Source organism: Rhyacophila brunnea, unplaced genomic scaffold (assembly GCF_057557595.1).
Source record: "Rhyacophila brunnea isolate RB1 unplaced genomic scaffold, BYU_Rbru_1.0 scaffold_269, whole genome shotgun sequence".
Classification (NCBI taxonomy): Eukaryota; Metazoa; Arthropoda; class Insecta; order Trichoptera; family Rhyacophilidae; genus Rhyacophila; species Rhyacophila brunnea.
Genome location: NW_028232934.1, coordinates 27893 through 38677, shown reverse-complemented (window position 1 = coordinate 38677; position 10785 = coordinate 27893). Strand labels below are relative to the sequence as shown.

At 28.1% G+C, this 10785-nt stretch overlaps 2 non-coding genes across 2 annotated transcripts; one reads left to right on the top strand and one right to left on the bottom strand.

Annotated features, from left to right (window-relative positions):
* Nucleotides 1-4988: 4988 nt before the first annotated feature.
* Nucleotides 4989-5060, bottom strand: TRNAR-UCU (transfer RNA arginine (anticodon UCU)). Its single transcript has one exon. It is a non-coding gene; the product is annotated as a tRNA-Arg (tRNA).
* A 3920-nt stretch (nucleotides 5061-8980) lies between these two features.
* On the top strand, nucleotides 8981-9052 carry TRNAE-UUC (transfer RNA glutamic acid (anticodon UUC)). The gene has a single exon. It is a non-coding gene; the product is annotated as a tRNA-Glu (tRNA).
* The last annotated feature ends 1733 nt before the right edge of the window (nucleotides 9053-10785 follow it).

The following is a 10785-nucleotide window of genomic DNA, read 5'->3' as shown; positions in this document are numbered from 1 at the left end:
CATATCAATTGTTAACACACATTGTCCAGAAATTTATAAATGGGTCATATCAAAGTCTTTCATCGAAAAGGTTCTTTGAAGCTTACTGAAGAAATCTTCGTCATCATCAAGCAATGGATCTTTTAGAATATCATCCAATTGCATATCCCTGCTATCTACAATTTTTTTATTTTGTTTTTTATCGGTATTCAGTGTTCCTTTTGATTTAGTCGCGGATTTCTTTGTTGACTTTAAAGGTCCTATTTCAACAGTCGGTTCTTTTTTATCATCAGATGGAAGTTTAACGGATTGTGGTATTTTGGTTTTTTCTTGTTCTTCTTTTGTGGTTTTTTCGGGTGAAGCTTGCTCTTTATCTGATTCTAAAACTGTTTTCGTAACAGTTTTAATAATTTGCTGATTTCGAATTCTTTCTGGCTCTAAAGAATCAACGGAAGATCTTGTTTCAGATGGTGGTTTTTCTATGCTAGATTTTTTCGTATCATCCGGCAGCTTGACTGATGCTTCAAGCGGTTTTTTTGCTTCTTTAGAAACAAGAGAAACACCAGCTGTAGTGTTTTCTGGCAGATTTGATTCGCTTTTCTTGTCTTTTGTTGGAGGACAAAGATTCCCTTTTTTATTTTCTTCTTGTAGTGTTTCTTTAATTTTTTTAAGAACTTCATCAGCTCTAACCAATACAAACTTTTGATTCTCATTGGATTTACTGCATGGTGCAAATATGAATTTTTCCTCGAAAAGGGTTACACAAATCTGGCTCGGTGAATTTTCTTTTTTCAATACCAGATGGAAATAATCTTTGTCTAGTTCATCAACGTAAACATCTTTTGCAACATATGTATCGCCGTTTGGATCATCCATAGACGAGTCACTTTCTACTAAGTGTCCTTTATTGGGGGTCGGTTTGGGGAATATGCTATCTACAGGATCTTCATCATCTTCAAACATGTTTTTTTTATAGGGATGGTCAAGTCCCTGTAGCTCGGATTTATTTCTTGGGGTGATACTGCTATTTCCTTTTTGTCTTGATAAACCATCAGGTCCAAATCCTGAATTATCATTTTCTTCCTGTCTTTTTCTATTTTGAAGGTCGTCATTTTGTTTTTTATTGTCTTCTACTGGATTTCTTATTCTCGGTAAATCATCTCTTCTTCTGCCCGAATAATCATTTGGTGACTGACTAGGGTAATCGTTCAATGATCTTGACATGTTTTTAGCTGGTGAGCCCGAATAATCATTTGGTGACGAACTGGGGTACTCGTTCAGTGATCTTGTCATGTTTTTAGTGGGTGATGTATTTTCTTTATTATCATTATTGTAATATGCATTTCTTTGATCGTTTCCACGTTGTCTTTCAGGGTAGTTTTCCTGTTGATTGTTTTCTGCAGTAAGTTGGTCTGTTGGATCCCAATCATTATCATTATACCCCATATTTTCTGGATCTATTGATGAAGAAGGTAAATTTTCGCTTGTCATGGGATAATCATTCTGCATATCTTGTGGATCTGAAATATAACCATTTTGATCTTGTGGGAAATTATCATTTTCTCCAAGATTTTCAAAATTTTGTGTTGTATTAGTTACTGCATATCCTGGTTTATTTCCTTGATCATTACTGATTTGTTGTGTAATTGTACCATTTCGTGTACTCTGACGTTGCGTAACAACACTCGGCAATTGTTGACGCGGTGGCAAATTATAGTTTTGGTTATTTTGTTGCCCCTTTTGCTGTAGTGATTGTCTTGCCCTAGCACGACCATCGAGTTGCGATCTTTGTGGTCCTCTAGAAACAAGATTTGATCTAGGTGCCCTTGATTGTGCTTTTGGATCAATAAGTGATTTATCCGCCCCGACAAACATTGGCTGTCTTGCACCACCTTTCTTGCTTTGATTATTATCTGCCCCTTTCGGTGATGTATTCTCTTTTACCATTGCATGTGTCTTGTGTATCTCTTTTGGATCACGACGATTTGGCCCCGCTATGGCTTTAGATCCACCCCTACCCCTATCACTTGAGTTGTTATCAGAACCAAGGTTAAACAAATCCAATGTTCGTCTACTTTCAGAAAACCCGACTTCCCTATCTTTCGTGAAAGTACTATCAGTAACCCTCACAATAATGTCTCTTGCGAGTTGACCAAGCGTATAATATTTCTTATTTCTAAAAAAATAAACTACACGATCGTGCACAACAACATACATATTCTCGATATTTTCTAGTCTAGGTTTTTCAAGAACCAATCGATCGCCCATATGCGTGACATAGTTTTCTGAGCCACGAAGCTTCATCATTCTTAGAGCTTCAACAAAATTGACAGATGTGTGGAGTATGAAAAAGAAGCGAAACATGCGGATGCAAAAATGTGACGATATCTTTTTTATTATTGAGGAATCGTGGGATTGGGTTGGTAAGTTTTTTTCTGGTCTTGTTTTACTTTTCATCATTTATGTTTTATTGCCTGTCTTTGCTCAAATTTCATTTTAATGTTTTATATCTGAAACATCTTTTGGACAACCAATGATCATTTATTAATTAAGTATTTATTCGTCGGTTTGGTATTATATGAATTAGGTTTTTGTGTTTTAAATGTGACAAAGTATATTTTTTTGCATTAATTGGTCGGAACCATATTTGAATGTTCTTATAAAGTTTCGTACAAAAAATTTCATGTGTGTTTACCATAACTTAATAAATTTTTGTGTGTTTTAAAAGAAAAAAAATAAAAAAGGAATGGTATTTGGGTTGGGATTATCAAAAAATTCTTTCAATGAAATATTGATAAATTCATTTAAATATAGATGACACATTTATTTTCTTTGAAATCAAAAACACTGTATAGACCAGCCTTAAATAGTCATTTAAAAATTATCAGTATTTAAAAATTGAAAATTAAAATAGATTGCTTTTAGATAAATATATGGATTAAAATATATATGATCAGTATTTTTACGGCTTAATACCATAAAAATAAATTTTTAATTCCGATCAACTATTTATTTTATGATACGCCCAACTTAAAAACGAAAAGGTATATGGAGACAGATCACACTCGTATTACATTTTTATAGTAAAAGTACGATGCTTAAGAAGATTTTTTTTGGATGATCACCGGCAAATTTAAATCTATTTAATTATTTATTTAAAAGAAACCTAGCAGATAGTGAACGCTTTCCCTATGTATAAGAATATAATAGAATCATTTTCTATGCCGCCTTTTTATATTTTTATATTAAATCATTTAAAAATAAATTGTATTTTTTTATTATTGAGGGGTTAGGAGTACTTTTTATTAAATCTTAAATTTGTGGTAAGAGATTGAATTTTGTTGATGAATTATGAAATACAATTTAACATATTATTCTATTGATTTTATATGCTACTATACGAATCTCTATAATTCAGATTTTCTTGGCATAAATTATTAAGACAAAACAAATATGATCATATGCTTTTATTCCTACTGTTAATCGAAATAAAAATTTTTATTGTGTTTTTTATCTGTATTAGAGCCGGATAAAAAATATACACGAATTTATATGCTAAATATCTATAATAAACGATTGAAAATTTTCAAGTACCTTAAAAATTATTGTGGTTTTTTATTATTTATCTGTAAAGGACGAAAATCAAAAGATTGTGTGTGATATTTTAATAAAAATTTATGTGGTGTTTATTTATATATAAAGAAAATTAGACAGCTTCTATTAAAATATTTAAATATCCAAAATCCTCAATTGAGAATATAAAATTACTCAGTGCCTCTATTAAAATAAAAATTCATTTGATACATTTTTGTGCAGAAAACAAGTTTTTGCGAAGTTTTTTTATAATATATTACGTCTAAGGGGTTTTATATATAATTGAATTATTTAATTGATTATTTCGGATATAAACTTATTAAGGTCTTTTTTTCATAGAATATAATTTGAATAGTGTACCTTTTAATATATTTAATAGGGTTCTTTTTATAAATATAAATCCAAATAAGTAGTTTTTTTAGATCCAAATTATTCGAGTGCTTCTATTTCTAATAAATTTTGGATTTTTTGTATACATAGAAAGAAAAGAATTTTTATTTGGATGAAATTCATTTTTGTGCTTCTATTAAAATATATAAATATTATAGAGTATTGATTTAAAATATCAATAATATCAATACATAATTATTTGTACCAGTTAGATTGAACTATAAATCTTAATAAGAGGTTTTATATATTTTAAAATTACTTAGCTGACTATATATAGATAGAAAGTAATTACGGCTGTTTTTTTCATATAAGGTAATTTATGTGGGTTAAATTAAAGGTTTTTTTAAATTTATGATAACTTAAAATATATAATCTCAAATTTTATTATTGGGAAAGATAGAAATTGTTAGTAAGAATAATATTTGTATATAAATAGATCACAAGACAAAATTCCTTTATTTATAGAATATTTCAAAAATAACTAATATCATAAGTGTTAGAAATGTTTGTGATTATTGTCGACTACTTTTTTTCATTTATAACACAATTTACCGATGCTGATAGTTATTTTTTTTTTCAAATCATAAATTTTGTTTCTAATTACTGTCCAATTTTTTCTATGACTTTATTACTATTAAAATTAATTGGAAGAAGCAATCAGCATTCTAAGATCTCACATTATAAAAATATCTTGGATTTATTGATCATTTAACTACCATAAACAATCTATGAATAATTGTATCAAAATATATAAATATTGTTAAATACAATCCTCAAAATGCACATACGAAAATAAATATTTTTTTGTAATACAAATTTTTATTTTTACATGTGCTTTTCGTTAAAAATATATTTATTTTCCCTTGTGTTGTGTAATATTCCCAATAGCAGACCACGTCTAAATTGATAAAATTGATAAAAAGAGCATAACCCAGAAATAGATAAATCTAATCTTTGCCCTTGTGATGCTACTTATTACGAGATTATAATATTAAAACTGTGCGCAATAAAATTACATAAAAGATCGCTCCAACGGGGACTTGAACCCCGAGCCTTTTGATTAGAAGTCAAACGCGCTACCATTACGCTACTAGAGCTTAATATATGCTAATCAGCATAATATAAATTTTATAAAAATGCGTTCACTATACTACGAATATAATTATATGTTTACCTTTCAATTGTCTATTCATATCAAGCAAGACTTATATAAATGACATTAGTTTATGCTGAACATCTTGATATTGTATTTTTTCTTAGCTTGCTTTTATGGCATTTTGCATTCCTTAAAGGTATAAAGTAAATATACCAAAAATAATAGTTCTAGAAATTAAAAAAAATCCAAGAATTTCATGGTATTATTAAATATATTTATTTATCTATACATTAATTTTTGATTTGAATTTTATATTTTGTCAAACACATTTTTGATACAATCCACCGAACAAGCTTCATCAATACTTTTATATCACTTTCTCGGGTTAATCCGTATCCATACCCCGTCTTCACTCAGATTTATTAGTTCAAGAGTATTTATCAGCATAGAGTTATAGTTGAATTTATGTCTATTTATTTAAGAATGAAATAATATTGTAAAAGAATAATCAAGATCACAAATTATTTATGAAATGATTATAATATGTTAAACCTAGTATCTATAAGCCTTTAGATTTGTAGAAAACATATTTATATAAACTAATTTGGCGAACAACATGAGTTATGATTTTTATAGCTAATTAAGACAATATGTGCTAATAAACGTATGCTATTCATGTAGTAAAATGGCATTTTTATCTAAAATTTCAAATAATAATATATTGCTAGGAACCAGACTTCTTATCAAATGTTCAATATAAGGTTTATATTAGTTTATTTAAAATTTCAGTAGAACCCTTATATAGATTAGGAAAGAAATGCGATAAACTTAGATTGGTAATCCATTCATTTAAAGCAACGATTTTTATATATTTTGAATACAAAAGTTAAAAATACAATAAACTAAGATGATGATCCATACTAAAAAATAACAATTTTTTTAAATTCTGCATACAAAAGTTAAAAATATGATAAACTTAGTTGATAATCATTCCAACAAAGTAACAATTTTTTTTATTCTGAAATTAAAAGTTAAAAATACGATAAACCTAGATGTGATCTATCCTAAAAATAACCATAAAATATATCCTGTATATAGTGGCAGTATAAAAAAGTATGATTTAATTTAGCTTTAATTTAGTGCATTGGGAATTTAAAGTATATAGATAGCATCATGGCCGTCAGGAATACAAATACAAGAACAGCAGGACCGTAGAGATCATCATATGGTCCAGGATCTCTAACCCTGATTTTCCCCGCACGCCAGAAATAAAGATAAAGGGCATAAATAGCAAAAATAGCCGAAGTAATAATAAAAACTATTCCACTATACTTAGCTCTTGTATCCCCGAGCCCCATCATAGCAGTACCAATGCCTCCAATAAAGATAGAAAAATGTAACCAACTCAAAAAAGTTCTTTCATTTGCAAAAAATACCTTTGGTTCGACTCTTACAGGAATAGCAATCCGTTTATCGTCGATTTCCATGTTCATAATTCTGCTAGAATCCGTCATATCATTTTCATTCCCTGTCAAAATTTCTAAATGATTATTTTTCCCAATATTTATTTTATTTTGATTAGATGGAATATCGATGATAATTCCATGATTACCAAACGTTTTTTTTGATTGATTTTTATATTCTCTTCTTATTTCTGTGTTCATTTGTGGAAGCCAGTATGGAATATCTTCTATTTGTGGATACAGTATAGAAGTTCCATGAATAAATTTTGAAAATTTATGAACGTGTTCGATTAAAGAAGAGTTCAATAAATCTTCTATCCATTTGGGTTTTGTCTCATCTAGTGATTGAAGTTTTATTTCTAAAATTGCGTATGGAAATCTTACTATATCTTTTTTTTTGAGATTATAAAATGGATACTCACAATCTACATCCCTTCTTCTCCAATTGGTGACTATACTATCAAACCCCCCTGTACATTCTTTTATCATGCAAAGCGACGTGTCTAAAGATACTCTTACTTTTGCCGAATTGGGTTGTTGAAACGCTGTTCTTTTATAGAACGTTCTGGTCATTGGTCTCAGCTTCTTATTGATTATATTGTTTTGGATTTCGTTATAAAGAACATAGGTGTCTTCTTTTTCATCATCATTACTTAATAATGCTTCAACGTCTTTCCAAACATTCTTTCCATGAATATAATCATTTACTTTATTTTCTGGAATCTTAAATCTAAGCTTTTCAGATTCTTGGCCTGTCCAATCTTCTTCGTGCCTCTTTCTTTCAACAAAAACATTAGTGGTCATCTTTCTCGTATACCATCGAATCCTTATTGCTTCGGCGCCTTGAGTCTTTCTCAATCTTCCTTTATATAGATCAAAATCACAATTATCGAAATAAACACTAGAAATACACGTATCGTGATTCTTATGGTCCCAGCTATGATAAGGACTCACAACATCATTATCTTCCGAAAGAATATTGCTACTGAGATTTTGTTGAGTAACCAAACTCGAGGAAACGCTCTCATTCTTTTTTAAAGCGCATGAATCATCTTTATTTGTAAAAACATAAATGGGAAGATGCTTGAGAATCTGGCATTTAAGTTGCATAAGATTTTCTCTATGTACCCAATACTTATTCGTCTTTCGTATGAATTTTTGTCCACTAATACTACCCCCACTTTTTTCTATGTCACGATGTGTACTTGTTAAAGAAATCTTACTGATTCTGTACAGAAGTTCGTTATTGTTTTCAAGTTCAAGAATTTTTCGTTTCAACTTTCCTTTATACATCGGTCTTAAAATATACTTAGTTGACTTATCATGTCGCTTTAAAATCTTATTAAATCCTACTATATTCGTATTTATAAACTCAGAAAGCTGACTAATGTCATCTTTTAACTCTTTATTCCGAAACTTAACTTCTTCTTGTAATTCAAAACTACCATCAACAACATCAAAAAAAACCGCTTTTGCATCTCGTTCAAGTTCCATAGACCTTCGTGTAAACTCACCTTGCTTTACACTTACAAAATCCCATACGCGTCTCATCTCAGCATCTAACTCAGTAACAAAATTATGCTCGGTATCGTCATTATAATCGGGTGCTTCTTTTATTATTTTTCTTAAGCGCGCATAATCAATGTAATAGTATTGGAGACTCGGATGCTTGTGTTTGTTCAGGTAATCTTCATATTTCATGGTTTGAATGTTGTCTCAGTGCTTATATATCAACAAAGAAGTGTGTTTGAGATTGCACTTATTGTTTTGATTCTCGTATAAAATGATTAGATACTGTTACATGAATGATCCTAATTTTTAAATAACCAACGTACCGTATATATTTCTTGATCAAAATAATTTGTATGAATTTGGTATTGCAGTGATCTTATAACTTGCAAAAGTTTTACATAATTAATCAATGATAGATAAATATCAAATGATCTGTTTCTGTTTTAAAGATACAACAATAGATAAGAAAGTATACTAGAGAAAGTTATAAAATGTTTATAATTAGAATATAAACTAAAAAATATATATCTAATGAAAATAGATGCGTGTTTAGCAAAATAGACGAATAAAAAACCAGGATAGGTAAATTTCAATGAAAAGATTAAAATTTTCAATATTTAAAAATTTTATAAGACCAGGATGATTTTTTTTATAAACTATATTTTTCAACTTTGAATGATGCTTGAAAAGAGTAGAGATATCGAAGAAAGTGTAAGAGAGAGAATATAGCAAAGATTAGATACGATGGTTCCCGGGAAGTCAATCAAGCTAAGCTGGAAGAAAAAAATTTGAAATTTTTTATAAAAAATACTTAACTTTGAATGATACTTTTAAGAACTAAATATAGTATACGAAGGGGTAATTAAAAAAACAGATATTTTATTCATATATATTGATTTAATATTTATTATATTGTATATATAACAATACCTTTTTTACTTTTTAATCCCTCTTAGTCCAATGGTTAGGATATGTGACTTTCACTCCCAAGGTCCGGGTTCAATTCCCGGAGAGGGAATCGTTTTCAATCTGAAACAAATGCATGGTCTATTACCATATTTTCCAAATACAATAATTCATGTAAAAAGGCAATTTTACAGACAACAAATAAAATTATGCGTCTTCCCCCTTATAAAATTTCCGATATTTAATCGTTTTATTAAATCTGTTAATATTTGGTTTAAATTATTTTCAAATCGATATTGTTTTATCAATTCATAAATTTGCATGAAACTTTCAATCTTCAAGTTTGCTGATTAAACATCTGTATTCCATGTATTTTAATAAATTTCCTTATTTTTTTTACAGAACTATGCTCTATTGTAAAATATTTACTAATATCATAAAAAAACAAATCTAAAAAAAATAAAAAACCTGGTAGTCAATTCAAAAATATAATCAATCCATTTAATTTATTATCTATTTTGTCATTTTTTTTTACACAAATAAAACGTGAGTATAATAGAGAAATACAAACACTAAGGGTTATATTGATACACGGAATATTAGGCTTTGGTGGATGTCACTATAATTACGATAATAAATCATTGTCTATTTATGTGTGCTATAAATTTAAGGATTTATATTTATAATGTAGATAAAAATGGCTTTCAGATCCATTTTATATTCTTTATTATATAAATTTTTAGAATCTCAAATAGATCATAATTAAAGCCCTATTTCGGAATGATATTTTTATATCGTTCATATTAAAAACTGATTATTATTTATGAGACTTCGTATAAAACACATTGTTATCTCTATTTCAATTTCACAAAAACTTTGATAAAATATGTTTATACCCAAAATTAAAATGTGTTTTGCTGTTATTTTATATTTATGTTGCTTTTTTTGCTAATAAACATCTAAAAAATTTCGAAAAAAGCTAAAAAATTTTAAACCAAGATTAATGCCAAGTATTCGTAAAAGAATCGGTGTTAGATTAAATCGTCGGATAAAGGCAATTATCACCCTTTTACTATTTTTTAATATTTGACAGAATTTAATAACACTGATTATTTTGTGATTTTTAATTTTGTAAACTCCAAGATATAGATGGCGAATAACAATAATTATTGACTGAAATATTTAGAAATTATAAAATATAGATTTTTTGCTGAATCTTAAGCTAAAAATATTTTTGAAATTTTAGAAGGATGAATCTATACACAAAAAAGAAGTCTTGAAACGGGTATTTACTGCCTTAGCTACACTATAATTTACTATGCCAATTTCATAAATTTTTTAAATTATATAGCTTTTTTTCTCATGACAATACGGTTTTGTTAATATAAATTTCATCATTGAAAATTTTTTTTTATATTTTATAGGGTGGAAATTAGATTTAAACCGAATATAAGATAAAGATTAGCTGTACATTGCAAAATTAAATATATGAAGTGAATACGTGCAAGTAAGATGGAAATCAAGGTCTAAAAATACGACACGCCATAAAAATTTTATCTTTTTAGTTAATTTTAGCTATAAATTTAAAAAAAAACAATTTTAAAGATAGTTTGAATGAACTTGTTAATCCTATAGCTAAAATAAATCATATAATTCAGAATAAAAGGCAGCAAAATGTAGTAATTTATACACATGCACTACAGTAAGTTTAAATAGTCACACATATCAGCAAAATAATCATAATAATTTTTCTTTAGGCGTGTTTTTTTGTTAAGGTAAAAAAAGGTTCCTTTTTTAAAATTAATATTTTTGTTGTTTATGTATTATCTGTGTAAAAACAGTATG